Source organism: Cebus imitator, unplaced genomic scaffold (genome assembly GCF_001604975.1).
Source record: "Cebus imitator isolate Cc_AM_T3 unplaced genomic scaffold, Cebus_imitator-1.0 Scaffold373, whole genome shotgun sequence".
Classification (NCBI taxonomy): Eukaryota; Metazoa; Chordata; class Mammalia; order Primates; family Cebidae; genus Cebus; species Cebus imitator.
In genome coordinates, this window is record NW_016107688.1 from 1014843 (window position 1) to 1042078 (window position 27236).

General features: G+C 36.2%; 1 protein-coding gene and 1 pseudogene across 2 annotated transcripts in view; one reads left to right on the forward strand and one right to left on the reverse strand.

Annotated features, from left to right (window-relative positions):
* The window catches only part of NKAIN3 (sodium/potassium transporting ATPase interacting 3), a 652954-nt gene that overhangs the window by 530173 nt on the left and 95545 nt on the right, over positions 1-27236 (forward strand). The gene's annotated exons all lie outside the window — the stretch shown is intronic.
* Positions 26270-27236, reverse strand: part of LOC108288424 — a 4094-nt pseudogene continuing 3127 nt past the window's right edge.

The window sequence follows — 27236 nt, forward strand, 5'->3', positions numbered from 1 at the left end:
AAAAAAAAAAAAAAAAAAGATTTAAAATGGTACATCTGTACAGAGCACTTAGCATGAATCGAGCATGCAGGACTGGAAGTTGTGCTGGGTGGGTCAGTGGGTGGGTGGTGAGTGAATGTGAAGGCCTGGGACATTACTATACACTACTGAAGACTTTATAAACACTGTAGCCTAAGTGTACAGTGTTTAAAACATTTGTTAAAACAATAAGCAATTACATTATGCGGTTATGACAACTGCAGTGTCACTAGGCAATAGGACTTTTTTGGCTCCATTAAAATCTTATGGGACCGTTGTCATATATTCAGTCCGTTATTGACAAATATGTCATTATGTAGCAGATGACTATATACAAAAGCAAGGGAAACCATAAATGTTTCTTCCTTGATATCATAATGTTTAATACAGATAAATTGCCTGTAACACTGAACAGAAAAACTCACAGGATATAGTTCAATGATGTTATAAAGTTGAAGACTGATAGCAAACTCAAATATAGTCTTTATAGAATGACATTTTTGTGTAATTTGTTGTAAAACCTAGCATCATACTAAGGCTCTTGGATTTCAACCAAAAGAAGAATGTTGCTTTGAGAAGATTAAAACAGAGTGATTAAGAAAGCCCTCCATAACCTGGCACAAATCTACCTTTCCACTTCAAGATGGCCACTTTCTCTTATACAGCTCAAATGTAGAAGTACCTTCTACCCTTATAATCTCTGGAGATTTGTGTATTTAGGGCAAAAATTTTCTGACAGGTGACTAAGGGCAAGGCCTTCTAATTTCAGAAAAGTGTCATTTGGGCTCAAGACAGTGTCATTCCAACCTTATTCTCTACAGTATGCAAAATCAAACTCCCACACCAGATGTCTTCGATTGGATTCCATGAGAAACAAGCTCACAGGTGGAAAGTTGCATACGAGAAACTTAATGTCATATGCCCTTGCATGAACCAACACCTGGAGGGAGTAGAGGAAATAGGATTAGGACTGCTATGCCATCTTTACAAAGACAGCACTTGAGCTGTGATACTCCTTCAAAATTATTCACTTTGGGGGAAGGAGATTGAGATTTTTTACTCCTGCACTGACCAGCCATTGGATATGGACTCTTCCAGGATAGAGGACATGATGTTGGGTTGGATAGCTTTCTTCAGCTGAGAGTAATTTTGTGGAAGTGACTGAGCTGCAAACTATCAACCACAATATTCTCAATAGCTGAGAGAATAAGTACTTGGTCCTGTATGGGGACTTTGAGTGGCATGCCACAACACATTCTCATTGTTCCTCTTATCCAGATATTTATTAGGTACCCAACCTACTGGATGCAAGATATCTGCTGGGCCTTGGCAACATAAATGTGAATGTAATGTGATTCTGCAGTGTAAGAGGAAAAAATACTCCCTCCCACACATAGACACACACACAAATGGTGAATGCTCTAACAATGACAAACACAACATACTTTGGAAATGCAGAGGAGGAAATTTAGCCAGTCTTCATGGGAGATGGAAGCATAAACCTAACACATGTATATTACAATTTCCATGCTTTCTACTTAGCCTGATTGTCCTCTCCACTCTTGTTCATCCATTTAGAGCTGGTTCTATATGGCTCTGACCCATCCTAACTCTACCACAAACTCTGTATCTACCACTCTTTAATCCACCTTGTGATCTGAGCAACTTCTGTTCTGTACTGCACTACCATTGGCATCTGATGCCACATGTCATTTACTTTCTCCTGTAGGTGTCATGTCACTCTATCTAAATGGTAAAACCAGCAGGACAGGGTCAACACAATACTTAAGTGAAAATTGTCATATCAGAGAATGTAGAACCCAGAAAAACTTTAGAGATAATCTTGATCAATCATCTCAATTGCAAGGGAGTGGGCAGGCAAGAAAGGAAATTGTGATTTTCTTGAAGTCTCTTAGCAAAGAAAGCAAAGATTTAAGCTTAGGAACAAGTCCATGGACCCCACCCATTGCCTTACACTATCTCTTCCAATGAATGAAACCATTCACAAGTTTAGTCTTAACAAAATTTAAGGAAACTTTGAAGTACGTGTTAGAAAGTAGACTTTTTTTTTACTAGAGTAATAGACAGACTTTATCAAGCTGAGTGATCTTATGATTCCCATGAACTATTCTGTTTTACTACACATATTTAAGTGAAGATCAAAACTATCTTTTACTATAGATTCAACAAATGGTTGGGGCAAATCCATAATAAATTATGTGTGTTCAATTAAGCTACTATGGAAAAACTGAAAATATTGAAAATGTTTTTGTTGTCTCTGATCTCCATAATCTGTTTCCAAAAGTGCCCAGGTGCTATAATGAGACAAGATTCACTAGTTTAGATGAACTACTGACTTGAATGATTATGAAAATTTGTGTCTGTGCATGTGTGTGTGTTTGTCATCTTCATGCATAGCTATATTTAAACCAGCCAAACCTACTGAGTGAAACAATGGCCCCTAAACCTGACTGACAATCAAAATTACCCAGCGATGTTTTCAAATATTCCTGAGTCTCAGCTTCTGGAGATCTGCATTGACCGGGCATGAAATGTGTTCCAAACAGCTACCTGTGAGAGGCTCCCCTGGTAATCCTTAGTGCAACCAGGCTTGGAAATTGTATTGTTGTAGAGTATAGGGTGACAGAGTTTGGTCCCTCTGTGGTGCTGCTAGAGAGGGCAGAGTGGCCCTGCCCTCTGGCTTATGGCCCCTAACTGCTCGTCAGCTTCAGGCAACCCCACTAGTTATAGAGAGGTTTGGAGAGAGGAAAGGAAGGGCACAGCAGCAGCCATGCCATGAAAACACACAAACGTAGTTTACATGCCACATCGATAGCATCCCTGAAGGTGAGTGATAACAAGTGCCTCACTCTAATATTACAATACTTGCTCCTGGCTCAGGCCTCCTCCTCCCCTAATCATCAAGTCACAGACTCTACACCCTCCTCTGCTCATCTCTGATAATCATGTTCAAAATTGCCTGAAGAGATACTAAGGTAACCTATGTTACCTTAGACTCATTTCCTAACTTAAAAGAACAATAGATCATTGGAAATACCAAGAAGGCTGAGACCATAAAGGCATAAATAAAATCGATCTTACCATAAGAGTAACAAGTGGGGTGGGTGTGTGTATTCTTAAAAATCTAGTCCAAGAAAATGAACTTTATTTATTTAAATTTGCTTGAGTAAGGCCTTATGTATTTATCACAATGGCAGATCAAGCCCTGCTCAAAAATGTGATCAACATCTCTACTGAATTCTATATTCTATTTAATTCAGAATTATTAAGTTATCTTAGGCAGTACATATTAAAATTTCCTTAGAGCAAAAGTCTCTTTTCTCTAACTTTGTTAAATAAGATTTCCCATGTAAAATACTTCTATCCATTCCATAGTAACAAGGTTGATTTTAAATGGATGAACCCAGAGAAATTGAGTTCCACTCCCTAAGCACTCCATAATTACCAAATAACAGGCACTGATTGCTCCAAGACAAAAACCTGATCTCATTAGTACCTGCTGTCTGGGTAGGGAGAAGACAATTAGATGCGAAGGGTACTATGCTTTTGGAAATGCTAATTAATTATACATTATTTGTTGAAAATACAATGCTTTCCTTGTACTGTAGCTAGGAAAATAGAGTAAATAAATAAGAACTTAAATAGCTGAGACATGCTGAATTGTAATGAACTATAGTCATTTGTTGCAAATCTGGGATCCTTTACTGGTTTAAGTACACCTTTATATACCTAGTCTCAAAGTCTTTTTCTTTTATCAAAATGGGCTATCAAGGTCTAAGAGTGTGGAAAGGAAATTACTCTGTTCTTTGGCACGTTTTAGCCAAACTAAGCTGGTCTGGGTGGTTTAATTTTCATTTTACAAGGAAAAATAATAGACACATAAGTAACAGTAAATAGTAAATAAACAATTTCCCAGCCCAAACCAAAAAGCTGTATCAATAAAGAGATAGGAGCCTGGTATGTAATGGTTTCTGACAAAGTAAATTGCTTTGCATCAATGTTGTAGAATTGTACCTGTGCTAAAGTCTTTACACAGTGCTTTCCTGTTAGCTGACATTAGTAACAAAAGGCTAAGAGAACATAGGATCTCTTTACACACCAGGCAAAGAAATGGAAGTCCTCACTTCCATTTCTCACAAGCCTAGTAATTTGCCTTCTCTGCAGTTTATATGTCAAGTGTGCCAGGGGAAAAATAGCCTTACAGATTAAACATGAGCAGTGTTACTGACCTTGATTTGCTCTCATAACATGATTTTTTTAAATTATCCATCAATTCTTCCAAATATGTGGAGAGCAAATGCTAAAATGTAAAGAATACATATAGCTAACTTGAAATTTTTATGTAATTTGTTATTTCACCTAAATTACCGGGTTGGCAGCATGACACACTGGAAAGAGGCAAAAGACCTGTGTGTCTTTCTGCTAACAGCTCACAAGTCTCTCTGCTAACTGCTCCTGTTATTATCCTCAAGTCTCTATCACATGAATATGGTAGACTAGTAGAGGTCTACAAACTTTAAAATAAAATTATATTTTTTAAATTTTAAAACAAGAGTAGGAAATACAGTATAATGAAGCCCCATATATCCATGACCCAGCTTCAACCATTAGCAATACAATTTCTAATAATTAACATTAAGAAACATTCAGTTAATAAGTACTCTCACATGGTTGTATGTAAATTATAAACATTTACGTTTACATATATGAGCTACACCGATATATTATGCACATTTTAGACGACAGATCACAAGTATGAAATTTAAAAGCATGGAATAAAATATAATAAAGTTTTATACATGTATGTTCGTAGCAGCTTTATTTGTGACAGCTGGAAGCTAGAAACCACCTAGATGTCTTTTGTCAGGTGAAGAGATAAGCCAACTGGTATGTTCACACAATACAATGCTACTCAGTAGTAAAAAAAGAAAAAAAATTTTAACTATTGCAATCTATTGATATATGCAATAACATTGTGAGGATCCGGTCTGAAAATACAACATACATTTTGTTCCACTTTTTTTTGACATTCTAGAAAAGATAAAACTATTGTTACATAAAATTAATCAGTATTTGCCAGAGGTTATAAGTGGGGTGAGAATATAATTATAAAAGATTACCTGAGACAGTTCTTTGAGGTGGTAAAAGTGTCTGGAGTCTAGTTGTAATATGGCTACACAAATATATACACATATTAAAATTCATAGAACTGTAAAACATATGCCAAAAAATCCATTTTATTGTATGATAATATACAAAAATACCAATTAAAAAAATAATCCAATTCTAATGCTTTCTCTTTACACCCGCGTGGGTCGTTACTCACATTAATTTAGAAACCAACAGACTAGATTACCTCTAAATTCCCTTTTAGTGATGATCATAGTCTGAAACAACTAGGTTACTATAATAAATAGCCAAAAATTTTTTGACACTTTTCCCATTGAGACAGTAGTAGTTTATATCTACTCTTTGAATCTGTTAGAGCTTTGTGATTGCTTTGACAAATGGCATACAGAGGAAATGTTACTATGTCCATTTGGGGAGCCAGATCTTAAGAGACTAGAAGCTTCTCGTTTGACATGGACCACCCACTCTTGGAACTCAGCCACCATGCTGTGGGAAAGCCCAAACGAGCAGCTCCATGGATAATCTCATGAAGAAAGAAACTAACACTCCTGGCTGAGCTCCCAGCCAGCAGCCAGTTCCAACTTGCCAAACATGCGAGTGAATGAGCATGTTGGACGTAACTATCTAGCCTCAGTCAAACCACCCCTGCGGACACCACAAGGATGGGGATGAGACATCCCATCAAGCACTTTCTAAATTAAGGATTCATAATCAAAATAAAGTATTGGGGTTGTTTCAAGCTGCTAAGTTTGTGGAGGTTTATTATATAGTAATAGTCAACTTGGTTGATAGATAACATAATAATAGATATCTTTGTTACATAGTGCAGAACTTAAACAGTTCTTCAAGAAAATGTAGGCTTCAGAGTCACGAGTTATTGCCTTATGCAGAAGTTTTTTAGTGTGTCAACCTCAGCAACCTGAATCAGAATGATCTGAAGTGTTGTGAAAAATGCCAGACCTAATGCACCAGAATCTCTTGAATTGGGGATCCAGATACTCAGAGTTTTAACAAGCTTCCCACTTGGTTCTTCTGTGTCCTAATGTTTGACCGCCAGCATTTCAGTCACACTGAAAAGATTAATTGGAAGTAGCTGGACCTCAGAATGATGTCACATGTCAATACCACAAAAGATAAGAAACTCTGTAAAGAAAAAAATACCATAAGCAAACCAGGTATAGACGTCCCTGAAGTTGGCTTATTCTACAAGACAAAACAGAGCTTAGCAAAGGATAAATTCTAAATGGGCATGAAAAGTAAGAGATAACAAAATCAGAAATATTGCAAAAAAATGGTATGACATAAACAGCTACATCATATTAATAGGATATTTAAGTTCTATTATTTTATGATTTTTGACAAATTAAATAAGAATGATAACATGAAGGCAAGATTAGCAAGGCTAAATTTATTTTATTGTTTGTTAACTAGATAGATAGATATAGATAGATAGAGCTATCTATTTAAAAGAAAAGTCATTTAAAAACTCTAACCACCTCTCTTTATATAAATACAAGCTTTTTAATTCATTAGAGCTATTAGTGCCTAAACCAGACTCTTGTAAGGTATTCCTTTCACCTATCATCCCAAAATGAAAGAGAGAAAGAAAGAGGGGGAAAAAATAATTACCACATATGCTTCAAATTAACTTTGAAATAAAGTGGAAAAGGAACAAAATGAAGAAATAACCATTGTGTTCTAGTTACTAAAAAAGCAAAAGCATGCATCAAAGGAGAAGCCAGAATTCTATTGTCGGTACGTATATTTCAAGCTCAAGGATCTCAAAGTAGTCTCTGAAAGGCAGAAATGAAAGGGATCTAAGAGTCATGATAGAACATAAAAAATTTCTAGATATGCTTTCAGAAACCAATATTTTCTGGTTTTGTTTTCATTTTTTACCAGGGCTAAAAGTCACCTGGCACATTTTCTATAGACTTTTTGGTGACCACTTATGCAGGATCTATGATTCATATTTAATTATTACTGTTTTCTTCTACTAAGAAACAAAAATCCAGACTTTTCTCTTTATGTAGCAGAAGTGTACTAGGATTAAATCTGAGTTGTAATAGTAAACTCAAGGGTTGATATAAATGGTAAATAGCATTAACCAAGGGACTGAATAATAAGATAATACATGTAAACATACTTAATATAGACTCCTGCACATTATAAGGGCCCAATTAACATAATTTGCCTTAAATTTTTCTAAAGCTAAATTAAATCCTTTTGCTTTATATTATCTCTATTATCATTTTTTTCTGACTTTTGAATGTATGTTCACTCTCACAGCATAGTGCAACTATGAAAGTACATGCATATACTTTATAAAAGTAGCTATATTTCCAAAAACCTGTCAAAAATAAAGCTTAAAACTTCCACTGAGCAGCAGAGCCCTCTCCACTCCAAGCCTAGGCACTTGGACAGCTGGATCAGCAGCCTGAGCTGCCAATCCTTCCCGTGCAGAGACTGTGGTGCAGCGGGGTCCTCTATGTTCCAAGCCCAGGATTAGGAGTTTACCTCCCCACCACCAATGCAGAGCACTTCCGGCAGAAGAGGATTCCCAGTTTTATGCATAGGCACAACTCTCAGTGCTTAGTGCCTTCCCATTGGACATCCCTTCAGCAGTGAATCTTGTGCCTGCCATTGGTAGACTTGCAAGCAGGCCTGCCTGGTCCAGTCCCACCCACCTCGGACCCTCCCTACAGGGATGAGCAAAAAGCTCACACTACTCTATACACTCCACAGATCAGCCTATTGCTTGAGGAGACAGACAGAGCTTCTCTCAATAAATAATAATCAAATATTAGACCCATTTGCAGCGAACGCTTACCCGTAAGCGCCATCTATTGGCCTCTAGGTTGAAATACACAGCCTAATATAAGACCGGCTGACAGAAGTGCTTGGAAGAAAGCCTGAAGACTCTACCCACCATTTTCTACAGTCGCATCTCCCAGGAAACAGGGGAAAAGAAAAAATAAATAAATAAATACAAATACAAAGGAAGAAAAAAAAAACAGTTACAAAATTTAGAAGTGCCACTCTCTCCAGAGGAGATGGAACACAAGAATTATGGCATCCTGAAAAATCTGAATGTGATGACACCAAAGAATCAAGCTAGCCCTCCAGCAATCCTCCCTAATCAAAATGGAAATTCAGAAATGACATAAATAGTTCAAAGCCTGGATTGTAAGGACACTCAAATGAGATCCAAGACAAGATTGAAATCAAAACCAAGAAACTTCTAAAGCAACCCAGAAAATGAAGGAACAGATAACATATCTTTAAAATAAATCAATCAGAGCTTTTGGAATTGAAAAACTTAAGAAATTTCAAAATATAAATGAAAATTTTATCAATAGACTAGACCACACAGAAGAAAGAATTTCAGAGCTCAAAGACTAGTCTCTAACCCAGTCAGCCAAAAATAGAAAAATAAATAAATTTAATGAACAAGCCCTTCAAGAAATATGAGATTATGTAAAGTGATCAACCTATAAATTATCTGAATTTCTGAGAGAGAAGAAAAACCAGGAAAATATATTTGAGGGAATAATTCAATAAAATTTCCTTAACTTGGCAAGATGGGCAGACATCCAGGCATAAGAAATCCAGAGAACATCTGTGAGATACTATACAAAGCAAGTATCATCAAGGTATATCGTCACCATACTGTCTAAAGTCAATGATAAAAAAAATCTTAAAGGCAGCTAAAAAAATAGAAAAATCAGACCATGTACAAAGAGAAGCCCATCAGGCTAACAGCAGACTTCTCAGTAAAAAATATGTAAGTCAGAAGAGATTGGAGGCCTATTTTCAGCATTCTTAGAAAATTCCAACCAAGAATTTTATATCCCACCAAATTAAGCTTCATAAGTGAGAGAGAAATAAAATATTTTCCAGAAAAGCCATCACTAAGAAAATTCATTATCACTTTACCAGCATTATACGAAATCCCTAAGGAAGTTCTAAATATAGAAACAAAAGAACAATACCTACTATAACAAAAAAAACACACTTAGGTACATATCACACAGACTCTATAAAGCTACTAATATATAGAAACTACAAACAGTGAACAACTTCACAATAGGATCAAAACTTTACATATCAATATTGACCTTGAATGTAAACTGGCTAAACATCCCATTTAAAAGGCGCAGAGTGGCCAGGTGGATAAAAAAGAAAACCCATCTGTCTTCTGTATTCAAGAGACCCATTTCACATGTAAGAACACTGATAGGCTCAAAGTAAAGGGTTGGAGAAAGATCTATAATGCAAAATGAAAACCAAAAAGAGCAGGGGTTGCTATTCTTATATCGCCTAAAACATTATTACATAATGATAAAGAATTCAATTCAACAAGATGGCTTAACTATCCTAAATATATATGCACCCAATATTGGAGCACCCAGATTTATAAAACAAATACTTCTAGACCTATGAAAAGACTTAGACAAACAATCATAGCAAGGGACTTCAATACCCCACCATCAGCATTAGACAGATCACTGAGGCACAAAACTGGCAAAGAAATTCTGGACTTAAACTTGACACTTGACCAATTGGACTTAAGAGAGATCTACAGAAAATTTCACCCATCAATCACATAATACACATTTTTCTCATCTACACTCAAAGCATACTCCATAATAGACCACATGCTCGGCCATAAGGGAAGTCTCAATAAATTAAAAAAAACTTAACATACCAATTACTTTTTTGTACCACAGTAGGATAAAAGTAGCGATCAATACCAAGAAAATCTTTCAAAACTACACAATTACATGGAAATTAAACAACTTGCTCCTGAATGACTTTTGGGTAAACAATAACATTAAGGCAGAAATCAAAAATTATTTGAAATAAATGAAAACACAGACACAACATACCAAAATCTTTGAGATGCCACAAAAGCAGTGTTAAGAGGAAAGTTTTTAGTACAAAAAACCTACATCAAGAAGTTAGAAAGATCTCAAATGAATGATCTAACATCACACAAGTACAAGAATAAAGTAACCCCAAAGCTAGTAGAATGGAACAAAATTAAGATGCACAACTCCATACAACAGATAAGCAAAACCAAAAGTTGATTCTTTCAAATAATAAACAAGATTGATAGACCACTAGCTAGATTAACAAAGGAAAAAAGAAAGACAGTCCTAACAGGCAAAATCAGAAATGACAAAGGTGACATTACAATCAATCCCACAGAAATGTACAAAAGCTCATCAAAGACCATTCTGAACACCTTTATGCACACAAACCAGAAAATCCAGAGGAAATGGATCAATTCCTGGAAACACACAACCTCCCAAGATTGAATCAGGAAGAAATTATAATGCTGAACAGACCAATTTCCAATTCCAAAATTGAATCAGTAGTAGAAAACCTACCAACCAGAAAATCCCCAAATGAATTCACAGCCAGGTTCTACAAGATGTACAAAGAAGAGCTGATACTAGTTTTACTGAAACTACAAAAAAATTGAGGGGGGGACCCCTACCTTTCACATGTACAAAAATTAACTGAAAATTGATTAAACATTTTATATGTAAGACCTTAACCTATAAAAATCTTAGAAGAAAACCTAGGAAACACCATTCTGGACATTGGCTTTAGCAAAGAATTTATAACTAAGTTTCCAAAAGCAATTGTAACAAAAACAAAAATTTGCAAATGGGACCTACTTAAACTAAAGAGCTTCTGCACAACAAAAGATACTATTGAGAGAGTAAACAGACAACCTACAGAGTGAGAGAAAATATTAGCACACTATGCATTTAACAAAGGTCTAATATCCAGAATCTATAGCAAACTTATTCAACTCAACAAGAAAAAAATAATTCAACAAGTGAAAAACTAATAACCCCATTAAAAAGTGGGCAAAGGATTTGCACACTTTTCAAAAGACGACTAATAAGCAGCCAACAAATACATGAAAAAAATGCACAATATCATTATTCATCAGAGAAATGCAAACCAAAACAACAATGAGATACATCTTACCCTAGTCACAATGGCCATGATTAAGAAGTCAAAAAACAACAGATGCTGGTGAGGCTGCAAAGAAAAAGGAACATTTATACCCTGCTGGATGGAATATAAATTAGATCACCTTCTATGGAAAGCAGTTTGGAAATATCTCACAGAACTTAGAACTACCATTTGACCCAGCAATGACATTACTGGGTATATATCCAAAGGAAAATAAGTCATTCTACCATTCATTGGAAACAATAAACACTAGAGGAATACCAGAGAGAGAGGTGAGCAAGAGCTGAAAATCTACCTATTTGTTGCTATCCTCACTACCTGTGTGATGGGATCATTCATACCCCAAACCTCAACATCATGAAATATACTCATTCAACAAACCTGCACATATACCCCCTGAATCTAAAATAAAAGTCAAAATTTTTTTTAAATTCCACTCAAACCCCACATCTACCCTAAATGCTTTAGTATAACATACCCTTTTATTTTAGATTTTGTTTGGTGTCCTGTGACAGTAAAATGTATAGGGAAAATTTCATAAATGTGCTAAACATAATATGACATTTCATCTGCAAATTTCAGGACTTTTAAATTTTCATAATGTCTGTCTGACCTTTTCTGGTTTTCTTCAAGATTCCCATTTACCAAAACCAAAAGACAATAGGTAGAATTACGTGGTTTTTCTGTCAGTAATGATAGTAGATAACAAAGTCGCCAGCATGAGTCAGCCTGGCTCACTGATGGAGCTGAATGGAGGACTTCTCACCGCGTCTTCTTCTTGTACTTTGGCTCCAGTAGCCTCAAGATCTTCATGAGGTCCATGCTGGAGATGACTCTGGCAAGAACAAGGATCCAGAGATGATTAAGAAACAGGACTCAGGGTCCAGCACATTTAGCCTAGTAAGTAGTTGAAGAGGCAAATGTCTGTAGGAAGAGTTGAGCAGAGTAAAACCTAAACCATTTTTTTAAATTTATTCATTATACTTTAAGTTCTGGGGCACACATGCAGATCGTGCAGGTTTGTTGCATAGATATACACGTGCCATGGTGGTGGTTTACTGCATCCATCGCCCCATCATCTACATTAGATATTTCTCCTAATGTTATCCCTCCCCAATGCCCCCTCCTGCTGCTCTTCCTCTTCTAGCCCCCCATCCCCCAGGTCCCAGTATGTGATGTTCCCCACCCTGTGCCTGTGTGTTCTCATTGTTCAACACCCACTTATGAGTGAGAACATGCGGTGTTTGGTTTTCTGTTCTTGTGTCAGTGTGAAACCTAAACCTTTTAATAAACAAAAAAATGAGTTTGCCTGGAAAGCTGAAGTGTGATAGGTCCATTTATTATTAAAGGGAGTAAATGTAGTTCCTGTCAATTTCACTCACAGAAAAGACTAGACTCATCGTCCTGCTTCTGCTTAACATTCCTGCAAGATTCCACTATTAGTTTTCTAAAAAAAACATGATCAAGGAGTAGCCAGCTTTTCCAGCGTCAGAGCCTTGTAAATGACACTGTGTATAATGAACTGGCATTTATTTTTAATGAATGTTATCTTCTTTCTGCCTTCACAAACGTACAATTTATTTAAGATGTTTGAAGTTGATTAATCCTATGTATCTTCATAAATAGGGAAGGTAACACTATCTCCATTTCAGGTTAAAGCATTGCTTCATGATTCTTTTAAATCAGTGATGAATGATTTAATAATGATCACAACAGCTCAACCATAGAGTGGAAATTCAGTAACACAGAGTCAGAGGAAACACACTCACAGTTGGTATCAGGAAACACAAAGAATTATTTTCCTGCATCTGAAAATTCTAGTAAGATTTTAGAGTTATCTTAAAGCAATTTTTAATTGTTCTGTGAAAAGTTTTTATTCTTCATATGAAAACAATGTGTAAAGCATTTTATTATAGTGCCTACACATCGCACCAGTTCTGGTGACTACAGCATGGTGTTTCTATTTCAACGCTGTAGCTCAATATTTCCTGTTTCCCATTTGTCTGTTGATTTGTAACTGAATAATTATTGGATAGGTAGTAGATAGGACAAAATGAGATGCACTATCAAATCATATTCACACATTTTTTCTAAATGCAATATGCCTTGGGGTTATTGAGGAACAAAAGATTCTGAATTAATTTAGTTTGCCTCTGATTACAAAAACAATTGGAATTTGCAAAGGTGATTTCTCTTAATTAAACATGAGTTAATATATCCCCCTACCAAAAGGAATCCTATCATAGGAAGCTGCAATATGCTTGGGGGTTGATATCTAGAGAGACCAAGTTTAGTTAAAATTGAATTAATTGTATAATCTGTGTATTTTATTATTTGCAAGATACATCCTAATGCTGATAAGAATAATAAAACTAAGGATAAACCCTCTTAATGCTTAAAAACTTAGGAAAACAAAATTCATGTAGAGGAAGTACTGAAGTCCTAGAACATAGAAGTGTGCAAAGGTGTGTGTATGTGTGTGCATGTATCTCACTTTGAACAATGCCTCTGTGTGTGTGTGTGTGTATACAGTTCAAAGTGCTTCTCTGAACACCAGAGGAGGTAGGTGAGACATTTAGAAAAGAGATTTGTGCATTTGCTGAAACTTTAATTAAAAATAGAAGATGCAAACAAGTAAAATTGTGTAGCTAGAATAACTCTCAAGTTATTTTATAATTGTATTAATTGATGTGTAAATGTTATTCTGTTCCCATGTATGTCTACATAAGTTTCAGCCAGAGAAAATTTATCTTGCAGATCAAGCAGATAGGGGTATTGGCTGGTAAGGGAGTTATTGACTCCATTTATGGAAGCCTTTTATATTTCTGAGGCATCAGATCTAAAAAAAAAAAAAAAGCACCATTTGCATATGTGTCTTCACTTACACAAAATAATTGAAAATTATATCTAAAATAATAAACTCTTCAGAATTTCAGAAGCTGATTTACAATCATCCCAGTAAAATGTGAATGTGCCAGATAATATTTTTGTTTCTGGGGAATTACCAGAAAAACTTGGACTCTTCTAACAGAAAATAAAGAGTGATTTTTATTAACTTTTTAGCTTTGGATAACTCAGGTAGAAATCGTAATACACACCAGTGTCTTCTTCCGTCTTGCTCCTGAGTACAAGGATTGTAGGGATTTGACTCCACTCCACAGCACTGAAGGTTGTAGACGTTTCAGACATAATTTCATCTCCCTTCCTATATACAGCCAATCCTATCTCATACCACCATCACCCAAATAGGTAGAAATCTGACAGTGATGCAACTTCTCTGTTATGTTGTTTTTGACTCTACTACTTTCCTCCTTCTAAAGATATAACAACAATAATTCCTTGTCTATCACCAACTTTATCTCATTGATTTATGCATGCTCAATTTTTTTAACCAACTTAAAATCTGCTAAGCCTGACAGACTATCCTATTTAAAGGTTTTAGAGATTTTTGCCTAAATTAAAAAAAAAAAAAAGACTTTCACACCACCACAGAATGAAATAGATAGAAATCACCTTTATCTCTATCAAATACATTTGGATTTCCTAAAAAGCCTCCTAAAAATTGGTAGAAAAAACAAAAGATACCTGTATTTGAAGCAGCATTATTTTAGCTTTTTAAAATCCTGAAAAAAAGGAAGTAAATCTGTTTTAGAAACCTCTTGATTTTGTATGGATCAAATAGATGAAATCAGAAATTGGTTTCAAACTAGATGAAATAAATTTTTTTCTTTTTATTTAGTTATTTTTAGAAACGGGCTCTCTCTGTCACCCAGGCTGGAGTGTAGTAGTGATCACAGTTCACTATAACTGTGGAATCCTGGGCTCGAGCAATCCTCTTGCCTTAGCCTCCTGAGCAGCTGGTACTACAGGTGTGCGCCACCATTCTGGGCACATTTTTCAGAGAAATTTTGTTAGGGTCTTACTATGTTGCCCAGGCTGGTCTCAAACTCCTGGACTCAAGCAATCTTTCCTCCTTGACCTCCCAAAGTGCTGAAATTGCAGGCGTGAACCACCGCACCCAGCCTGCCAAAGACATTTATAAGATATCACCCCACATTCAAGATCACACATTAGTTCCAGAGATTTTTTGCTAGATTGTAAACAAGATTGAGAATAGAAGTAAATTGTCTTTTCACACTAATGTATTCACATCCCCATACATCCCCTCCAAAGCACTACTCTTAATAGTAGGTATTCAATAAATATTTTTAAATGAATAAATGATGTTTGTAAATATGAGCTCAGCCTTACTGTTATCACTAAGAGAAAAAAATATATTTCTGGCATACATCTTCCTTAACCCACATTATCCTCCAATTGTTAGTTCCACATAGAAAATAGACCTCTCAAAAGGATATTGACTTATTTAGTGGCCTGGTCAGGTACTTAGTGTTTATAATGCATATACCATTATTCAACATAGTCTGCTCAGTTTCACTATAGACATATCCGTCAAGCTTTCTAAAAAATTATTTTTTAACAGTAAAACATGATATTACCTTTCCTCTAGAGCTTGATTTATTTAAACTTGGAGGGACACGAAAAAAATACAATCAAAGAGAAAGTAAGATTTTTTTTCTTCTGGTTCCTGTCCTTTTATGCTTCTCTCTGCATTTTTAGTGCTAAAACTTCTTTTTGTGAAGAGACCTCTAGAAGTCCAGATTGCTTGAGAGGGTCAGATTGATATCTATGCTGTCCTAATGCTGATTGACCTTCTAGGATGAAAGGGGTTTCACAAATAAATATTATAATCACAAGCAAAGCAAATACTACCAGATTGATTTCCCCAACCATTTTAACAGTATTAAAATGGTTCAGTTCCCAGTTTCTATATTCAATGCATATACTTGCTTTTCGCACACTTTTACATTTTCCCCAGGGACTTCCAAATTGAAGAAGTCAGCTAAGGGGTTCACACATCTACTGTAGCCAGGTTTTAGTGGTAGGTAGCATTATGGACCTCCAAAGACAGGCCTGTCCTATCCCCAGACCTGTTAATGTGTTATATAGAACAAGGGATTTTGCAGCATTATAATTAGGTTATAATTAATACCCTAGAATGGGGAAATTGTCCTAGATTATTCCAAGGAGCTCAATATAATATTTTTAAATTGATAAATGATAATGATAATTGTATTGCATTTATAGAGTAAAATGTGATCTTTTCATATATGTATATAATAAGGAGTTATTAAATATATCTCATCACTTACTTGACATTTATTGTTATGACACCTTTGAAATTTAATCTCTTGGTTATTTTGAAATACACAGTACATTATTATTGACTATGATCACCCCACTGTGCAACAGATAACTAAACCTCCTGTCTAGCTGAAACTGGGTATCCTTTCAACAGTAACTCCACATTTTCTCACTCCTCCCCACCCAAGCGTCCCATCCCAGGCTCTGGTAACTACCATTCTATTCTACACTTATATGGATGAATCTGTTTTTGGATTCCACATATAAATGAGATCATGTAGTATTTATCTTTCTGTGTATGGCTTATTTCCCTAGCATAATGTCTGCTATATTCATCCATCTTGTCTCAAATGACAGAATTTCATCTTTTAAAAGGATAAGTAATATTTCATTTTCTGTACTGTATTTTGTGTATCCAACTGTTGATGGAGAAGTTGATTCTATATCTTGGCTACTGTGAATAACACTGCAATGAACATGGGAGTGCAGATATCACTTTGGTATACTTAACATTTTTGCTTATAATATCCAGTAGTGGGATTGCTAGATTATATGGCAGTTCTAATTTTAGTTTTTTGAGAAACTTCTGTACTGGTTTCCATAATGGCTGAATCATTTACATTACCACCAGTAGTGTACAAGCATTCTCTTTTCTCTATATCATCTCCAGTGGTTATTTTTCCTCTTTTTGATAAAATCCATTCTAACAAGTATGAATAGATATCTCATTGTGGTTTTAAATTGTGTTTTCCCAATGATTAGTTTATTTTTAATTAACTTGTTGGCCATTTGGATGATTTCTTTTGAGGAGTGTTTGTTTAGGTCCTTTGCCCACTTTTAAATTGGGTTATTTGTTTTCTTGCTATTGAGTTATTTCGATTTCTTGTATATTTTGTATATTAAACCCTTACCAGTTATATGAGCTATCTGAAAAGGAAGTTAAGAAAATGATCCCATTTATAATAGCAACAGAAAAAATAAAAGCTTAGATGTAAATTTAAATAAGAAGGTAAAAATACCTATATACTGAAAACTATAAAATACTGGTGAATGAAATTGAAGAAAACACAAATAAATGGAAAAGTATTCCATGTTCATGTGCTGAAAGAATTAATATTGTTAAAATATCCATTCTACCAAAAATAATCTACAGATTCAATGCAATCCCTATAAAAATTTCAAGGTCATTTTTCAAAAGTGGAAAAATCAATTCTAAAATTCTATGGAACCAAATATACCCCAGGTAACTACAGTAATCTTGAGCAAAAAGAACAAAGCTGAAGCCATCATACTACCTGGCTTCAAAATATATTATAAAAGTGATTATAATTAAAACAGCATAGTACTGGCATAGAAACAGACACATCAACCAATGGAACAGGACAGAAAGCTCGGTAATAAACTCATGCCCTCATGGTCAATTGATTTTTTACAAAAGTGCTAAGAACTCATAATGAAGAAAAAACACTCTATTTAATAAGTGATTCTAGGAAAACCAGTTATCCATATTTAGAAGAAAATGAAATTAGACCTTACCTTAAACTATACCCATCCCCCCAAAAAAACTCAAAATGATTAGAGACCTTAAAGTAGGCTGTAAAACTACTAGAAGAAAACATAGGGGAAAAGCTCCATGATGTTGGTTTGGACAAGGATTCTTTGGATGTAACCCCAAAATTTCAAGCAACAAAAGCACAAATGGACAAATGGGATTGCACCAAATTAAGAAGCTTCTGCACAGCAAAAGAAATGATGAACAAAGTGAAGAGACAACTCATGCAATGAGAAAAATATTTGCAAACCATGGGTCTTTACAAATGAAAGAAGGAGGCAGTAGAGTGAGTGAGTCATGCAGATGAGACAGAATTCAGCCAGCTGTTGGTCATTGCTGACTTTGGAGTTTAAAGGGGGCTCAGAGGCAAGAAATACAGATGACCTCTAGAAGCTGGAAAAGGCAAGGGAATGGATTATCCCCTAGAGTTTCCAGAAAAACAGTATTCTACTGACATCTTTTTTTTTTTTTTTTTTTTTTTTTTTTTTTTTTTTTTTTTTTTTTTTTTTTTTTTTTTTTNTTTTTTTTTTTGAGACAAAGTCTCGTTTGGTCACCCAGGCTGGAGTGCAGTGACATGATGTTGGCTCACTACAACCTCCAGCTCATGGGCTCAGCAATTCTCCTACCTCAGCTTCTCAAGTAGCTGGGACTACAGGTGCGTGTCACCACACCTGGCTAATTTTTATATTTTTAGTAACGATGGGGTTTCACCTTGTTGGCCAGGCTGGTCTTGAACTCCTGACCTCAAGTGATCAGCCCACCTCGGCCTCCCAAAGTGCTGGAATTACAGGCGTGAGTCACCATGCCCGGCCCCTGCTGACATCTTGATTTTGGCCTAGAGAAATTTTTGTTAAACTTTTGACTTCTAGAACTGTAAGGTAATAAATTTATGCTTTTTAAATGACTAAATTTGTGATGATTTACCACAGCAATAATAGGGAACTAATAGAGTGCTTTTTCATGCCTTTTTTCTCATATATAATAAGAGAGCTATCTCCTCTGAAGGGAACTTCTGCTGTTAAGAGGGAGTGCTTTTCACTGCAACCTCACTGCTCTCTTTTGCTGGTGTATGTACCAATATATAATCCTTCCACACAAATGAAATGCCATGCAAGAAGTAAAATAGTTTGAGAACTAGCCCATTTGTCAGTAGGATCCAAAACTTTATACCAAGAATCCTAAATCCTATAACTAAGAAGTGACTTGGGGCACTTCCCAACTTCATTATAAAAGGTTATTTGCATGACAAATTAATACGGTAATAACAGTAGCTGCCAGTGCAAAAGCTAAACCATGAACTTAAATGCCACAAACATACAGGTTGTTGGCCTGACTGCTGGGACAGGGCAACTTTGGCCTGAAATATTTTTTGGCAACTGAACATATTTGCATTTCGGCCTTGAGCTATTTAAATATTTTAGAATTCCATTATTTATAGAAAGTATAATGGGGGAACTCTCCAGAGTTACTGAAGGTTAAACCAGATAACAAATGAAAGCATCCACAGAATAAAATAACTCCCTAGATAACTTCTATACACATGTCCAACCAAAAAGGACAATTTATTTCTGCAGATGGTAGGGATTTCAGATTCCTTCAGAAATTTTCAGATTAACCACTTATATTTAGGAGTCTTAATTAAGCTATAGGTTATCAATTATGACAAAACATGAAATCAGGGTAAAAGAAAAACATTATTTTTTACCCAAGAATAGAGTGGATCCTCACCCCATTGCCTCATGAGATAAAATTTTAATTCTTTTTGACTTCAATATTATCAGATGTTGATAGTTGGGCCTTAATGGGAACACTTTGTTTTGTTGTTCTATATTAGTTTCTCTGATACAAAATACTATACATTAGAGTTTAATGTGATCTGCCTGAAGTCCAGATGAAAAAAAGATTAAGGCAAAAGACAAGAATGAGAAAGACTTCCTAGTCAAAGGAGCTTGTTTCATTTTGGTGGCTGTCCCCATTTGGCCTCCCGTAAATTCACTGCCAGGTCTATTGTGGGCAGAAACAATGAGCCTGGGCAATTGATGAATCATGGCATCCACAACACTCCACAAATCGTACTTCCATTACCCAATGAGGAAACACCGTCTACAAAGGGCCACTGTGGCTCTGTGCCCTCCTGTTCACTTACCTTCATGCTCCACATCTGAAAGGAAGTTTGGAAGGAATAATGCCCGTTTTTCCTACCAATTACATTGTATGCAACCATAAATCATCAAAGAACCACTGTCCAGACCTAGAACATATTTGGACATCACTAGAAATTTAAAAAGAAATAGTCTATCATGTTGGATTTACGTTAGTGTTAATATAAAGGCAGATGTCCAAAATTAGGGATCCTTTCAATGCTTTCCTGTTTCCAGTTCTCTTGGTCTTACATTGGCTCTGTGTTTTACAAATCTTTTTCATAATATAGATTCATTGACCTGCTGGATAATTGATTTAAAAAAATATTGTAGCTAACAGAGTTGGCTCCTTGCCCTGTTTTTATCAAATGTGCTTCCCTCAACTCTCATCAATCTTTCCCCAAACAAGAAGTTTAACAAAGAGGGAGTAGGGGCTTCTCCTGCTCACTTGTCCCCACCATCTCACAGGACCTGAATATGAGTCCTGTCCAGGAGGAGTGGTAAACTAGAACAGAGGGAAATAGTACCCACAGTGAATGACAAAAGAGGATTGGGTCAGGATTAAAAACTCTAAATAACTGATGTAGCATATACATTTATTACTTTAGCTTATCACAGTTATCCCAGAAGATTTGAAATAAAATCAGATAAAAGAGAGTTTCGAACAGACATTCACATAATAGGCCACACAGACATGCAGACTGCTGACCAGGCACAAAATTCTGGCAGGCAGGACTGGGAGCAAAAGGAAACTGGCATTATTTAAGCAAGGACTGAACAGTGTATTCAGAAAAGAAGAAAAAAATAAATGGCCTAGGAAAAAGACAAGCTTTCTTCTGACCAATCCTTTTTGTTCACCACACACCCAACCTACAAGCAGATTCAATATAATTTTACTAAATACAACATTCACCCTGTTTTCTGTATTCTATTGGTTTATTTAATAAAAACAAACCTGCTTTGTGATTCTTAGCTACATAGAACTAACCAGAGGCCCCAGTCTTTTTAGAAGTTATACAGTTAATTCAGAATGTCAAGTTTCTAAAACTTGATTGCTACCCACTAGATAGAAATATCTCAATAAGTGCTTGAATTTTTAAAAATTTATATATGATCACACAGCTATCAGAGCAGAATAAAGATCAAAAACACTAACATAACATGTAGAGGGCAGAAGAGAAAGCCCATGTGTTTTCAGTCCAGTAAATGATGAATGTATAACAGAGAGGTAGAAACTAAAATCTTTGACAGAAGAATTTTCTTTTTTCAAAGTTAAAAGGAAGTTTAGTTGCCTTTTTAAAAAATAGAATCTTTTTTTTCCAGTTAATTTTTATTTATTTATAACTTTTATTTTAAGTTCAGGGGTACATGTGCAGGATGTGCAGGTTTGTTACATATGTAAATATGTGCCATCATGGTTTTCTGTACAGATTATCCTGTCACCCAGGTATTAGGCCCAGCATTCATTAGCTATTCTTCCTGATGTTCTCCCTCCTCTCATCCCCCAACAGGCACCATGTGTGTTGTTCTCCCCCTCGTGATTATGTGTTCTCATCATTCAGCTCCCACTTTTAAGTCAGAACATGCAGTATTTGGTTTTTGGTTTCTGCATTAGTTTGCTAAGGATAATGACCTCCAGTTCCATACATGTTCATGCAAATAACATGACCCCATTCCTTTTTAAGGCTGCATATTGTTCTGTGATATATATGTACCACATCTTCTTTATCCAGTCTATCATTGATAGGCATTGTATTAATCTGTTTTCATACTGCAAATAAAGACATACTCAAGACTGGGTAATTTATAAAGAAAAGAGGTTTAATTGACTCACAGTTCCACATGGCTGAGGAGGCCTCACAATTATGACAGAAGGCGAATGAGGAGCAAAGTCACATCTTACATAGTGGCAGGCAAGAGAGCTTGTACAGGGTAACTGCCATTTATAAAACCACCAGAACTTCTGAGACTTTTTCACTACCATGAGAACAGTATGGCAGAAACTGCCTCCATGATTCAATTATCTCCACCTGGCCCTGCCCTTGATATCTGGGGATTATGACAATTCAAGGTAAGATTTGGGAAGGGACACAGCCAAACCATCTCAGGCATTTAGATTGATTCCGTGCCTTTGCCATTGTGAATAGTGCTGCAATGAAGTTACACATGCATGTATCTTTATAAAAGAATGACTTATATTCCTTTGGGTATATACCCAGTAATTGGATTGCTGGGCCAAATGGTATTTCTACTGCTAAGTCTTTGGGAAATCACCACATTGTCTTCCACAATGGTTGAGCTAATTTACACTCCCACTAACAGTGTAAAAGTGTTCCTTTTTCCCACAACCTCACCAGCATTTGTTTTTTGACTTCTTTAGTAGCCCTTATGATTGGCATGAGATGGCATTTCATTGTGGTTTTGATTTGCATTTCTCTAATGGTCAGTGATGTTGAACTCTTTTTCATATGATTGTTGGCCACATGTATGTCTTCCTTTGAGAAGTCTCTGTTCATGTTCTTTGCCCACTTTTTAATGGGATCGTTTGGTTTTCTCCTATAAATTTAAGTTCTTTATAGATGCTGGATATTAGACCTTTGTCAGATGGATAGAGTGCAAAAAATTTTCTCCCACTCTGTAGGTTGTGTTCACTCTGTTGATAGTTTGTTTTGCTGTGCAGAAGCGCTTTAGTTTGATCAGATCCCATTCGTCAATTTTTGCTTTTGTTGCAGTTGCTTTTAGCATCTTCATCATGAAACTTTGCCCATGCTTATGTCCTTAATGGCATTGTCTAGGTTCTCTTCTATAGTTTCTTTTGTTTTGGGGTTTACATTTAAGTCTTTAATCCATCTTGAGTTGATTTTGTGTACAGTGTAAGGAAATAATACACTTTTAATTTTCTGCATATGGCTAACCAGTTCTCCTAGCATCATTTATCAAATAGAGAATCTTTTCCCCATAGCTGGTTTTTGTGAGGTTTGTCAAAGATCAGATGGTTGTAGGTGTGTGGCCTTATTTCTGGGTTATCTATTCTGTTCATTTGATCTATGTGTCTGCTCTTGTGCTGCTACCATGCTGTTTTGGTTACTGTAGCCTTATAGTATAGTTTGAAATTGGATAACGTGATGCCTCCAGCTTTGTTCTTTTTGCTTAGGATTGCATTGGTTATTTTGGCTCTTTTCTGGTTCTATGAAGTTTAAAATATTTTTTTCTAATTCTGTGAAAAATGTCAATGGTAGTTTAACGGGAGTAGCAATTGAATCTGTAAATTGCTTTGGGCAGTATGGCCATTTTCATGATATTGATTCTTTTTATACATGAGCATGGTATGTTTTTCCATTTGTTTGTGTCTTCTCTGATTTCTTTGAACAGTGGTTTGTAGTTTTCCTTAAAAGGTCCTTCACTTCTCTTGTTAGCTGTTTTCCTAGGTATTTTATTCTTTTTGTGGCGATTGTGAAATGGGAGTTCATTTGTGATTTGGATCTCAGCTTGCCTGTTGTGGGTGTATACGAATGTTAGCAATTTTTTCACATTGATTTTCTATCCTGAGAAATTGCCGAAGTTGCTTATTAGCTTAAGAAGCTTTTGGAGGTGATGGGGTTTTCTAGACATAGGATCATGTCATCTGCAAAAAATAATAGTTTGACTTTCTCTTTCCCTATTTGAGTACACTTTATTTTTTTCTCTTGCCTCATTGCCAGGTCCAGAACTTCCAATACTATGTTGAATAGGAATGGTGAGAGAGGGCAAACTTGACTTGTGCCAGTTTTCAAGGGGAAGGCTTCCAGGTTTTGCCCATTCACTATGTCATATATGGCTCTTATTATTTTGAGGTATGTTCCTTCAATACCTAGTTTATTGGGAGTATTTAATATGAAGGGATGTTGAATTTTATCAAAGGTCTTTTCCAAATCTATTGAGATAATCATGTGGTTTTTGTCTTCAGTTCTGTTTATGTGATGAGTCACATTTATTGTTTTGTGCATGTTGAACCAGCCGTGCATCTTAGAGATGAAGCATACTTGATTGTGGTAGATAAGCTATTCGATGTGCTGCTGGATTCAGTTTGCCAGTATTTTTGCATCAATGTTCATCCAAGATATTGGCCTAAAGTTTTATTGTTGTTGTTGTTGTTGTATCTCTACCAGGTTTTGGTATCAGGGTGATGCTGACCTCAGAGTTTGAGTTAGGGAGGAGTCCCTCCTTTTCCATTTTTTGGAATAGTTTCAGTGGTACCAGCTATTCTTTGCACCTTTGGTATAATACAGATGTGAATCCATCTGGTCCTGGGCTTTTTTTTTTTTTTTTTTTTTTTTAATACTGCCTCAGTTTCAGTTTTCTCTATTGATCTATTCAGGGATTCAATTTCTTCCTGATTCAGGCTTGGGAAGGCATATGTGCCAGGAATTTATCCATTTCTTCTAGATTTTCCAGCTTATGTGCATAGAAGTGTTCATAGTATTCTCTGATGGTTGTTTGTATGTCTGTGGGGTGAGTGGTAATATTATTTCTAATTGCATTTATTTGAATCTTCTCTATTTTCTTCTTCATTAATCTATCTAGCAGTCTATCTATTTTATTAAATTTTCTCCTAAAAAGCAGCTTCTGGATTCATTGATTTTTGAAGAGTTTTTTTGGGTCTCTGTCTCCTTGAATTCAGCTCTGATCTTGGCTATTTCTGCTAGCTGTCAAGTTTGCATGCTCTTGGTTCTCTAGTTCTTTTAACTGTGGTGTTAGGTTGTTAACTTGAGATCTATCTAGCTTTCTGATGTGGGCATTTAGTGCCATAAATTTCCCTCTTAACACTGCTTTAGCTGCATCCCAGACATTCTGGTACGTTGTATCTTTGTTCTCAGTAGTTTCAAAGAACTGCTTGATTTCTGCAATGATTTCATTATTTACCCAAAAGTCATTCAGGAGCAGGCTGTTCAATTTCAGTGTCATTGTATGGTTTTGTGTGAATTTCTTAATTTTGAGTTCTAATACTATGGTCCAAGAGATTGTTGCTTAGGATTTCAGTTATTTTACATTTGCTGAGGAGTGTTTTACTTATGAATATGTGATCAATTTTAGAGTGAGTGCCATGTGGTGATGAGAAGAATATATATTCTTTTGTTTGGGTTGGAGAGTTCCATAGTTATCTATCAGGTCAACTTGATCCAGAGCTGAGTTCAGACCCTGCATATCTTTGTTAATTTTCTTTCCCAATGATCTGCCCAAATTGTCAGTGGGGTATTAAATTCTTCCACTCTTATTGTGTAGTAGTCTAAGTCTCTTTTAAAGTCTCTAAGAACTTGCTTTATAAATCTGGGTGCTCCTGTATTGGGTGCATATATATTTAAGATAGTTAGCTCTTCTTGTTGGATTGAAAACTTTACCATTATGTAATGCCCTTTTTGGGGTCTTTTTGATCTCTGTTGGTTTACAGTCTGACTTATCAGAAACTTGGACTGCAACCCCTGCTTTCTTCTGTTCTCCACTTACTTGGTAAATTTTCCTCTATCCCTTTATTTTGAGCCTCTGTGTGTCTTTGCATGTGAGATGGCTCTCTTGAAGAGAGCATGCAGATGGATCTTGATTCTTTACCCAGATCACCATTCTGTGTCTTAATTGGGGCATGTAGTCCATTTACATTTAAAGTCAGCATTGTTATGTGTGAATTTCATCCTGTCATCATGATGTTAGCTGGTTATTTTGCAGACTTGTTTATGTGGTTGCTTCATAGTGTCACTAGTCTGTGTACTTCAGTGTGTTTTTGTAATGGCTGGTAACAGTTTTTTCCTTTTCATATTTAGTGTTTCCTTCAGAAGCTCTTGTAAGGCAGAACTTTAACACTCTACTGACATATTAGGCAAATCATTGAGACAGCATTTGCCTGTCTGAAAAGGATCTTATTTCTCCTTCACTTATGAAGCTTAGTTTGGCTGGATATAAAATTTTGAGTTGGAAATTCCTTTCTTTTCTTTTTTGTTTTGTTTTAGTACCAACTTAGGGCTATTTATTCCGGCAGTAAACTAAGGAACAGCAAAGTGGGAGGGCTACACCATCACCATGGCAACAGAAAACCTCAAAAACATAGAGTCATCCGACTTCTGTCACGCAGACTCTTCCTAGCTCAGGAGAAACACATTTTAACTGGCTGAGAACAAGGCCAGGCAGCCTGGCCATAGTGTGGAAGGGAAGCTGGACACACAGCCTCTGGTCAGTCCTAGAAGTGCTTAGTGAAGGCTTCCAGCAGCTCCTGCTTCTTCAGCCAACTCTTCAGCACGTATGCCTGGCAGGCCTCTTTCAGCATGGACACAGTGAACTTGCCTAGTGTGCCCTTGCTGATGTGGATCTTCAGCTCCTCTTCTGAATACTCCACCTTGGTTTTTGCTTCTGGAACCTTTATTATTGTGTTTTATCTTGGTAACTTTCCCTTCAGGATTGTAATCTGGTGGGTAAACAAGCTCCTTAAGCTCATTCACCAGGGACCTCAGTCTTTTATTCATTGCTTCAGCCTTGGGCAATGTTAGGTTCACTGCTTGTTCAGCCTCCATCGAATCCAAAACCAAGGCCTCCAGGTTCTTAAAGTGCTGCTACAGCACAAGGTTCTCAAAGCTGTCAATTCTGTATGTGAAACACAGCTTTGGAATAATAGCCTTCATCTTATCCACCTGCTCTGGTGTTGCCATGGCTTTTTCAGTAAAGGGCATCTTCCTTTTAACATCAGCAAAGGGTAAAAAGACCAGCTGGAAGCCTGGAGGAGTCATCTGAATTTTCTGGTCATCCAAGTCCTCTTCCTATGGCACCAAAGCCACAAAATATGAGGGGGGATGTTCCTGCAGGGTGTTTATCTGCACAATGCTACAACCTCCTTCTCCAAACACTTTATGAGTAAAGCACTGAAGAGGGTTGAGCTCCCAATCACCAGAGACTCCTCAGGGTACATGAACAGGGAGAGCCTCAGGTAATGGTGCTTCTTCAGCAATACCAAGGGCTTGAAACCCATGAGCATCAAACCTGGATTATCAAACCAGTTTAGCTCTTGTGTTTCCTCTTTCTCCAGTATAATCTGAGATTCCCATAAGTTCTGAGACCTCTTGGTATCACTAGACAGAAGCAAACTGCCTGTATTTGTATTAAATGTGTGAGTCTTGGTTTTTGCTGGTTCATTTGTTTCCTGATAGAGCTTT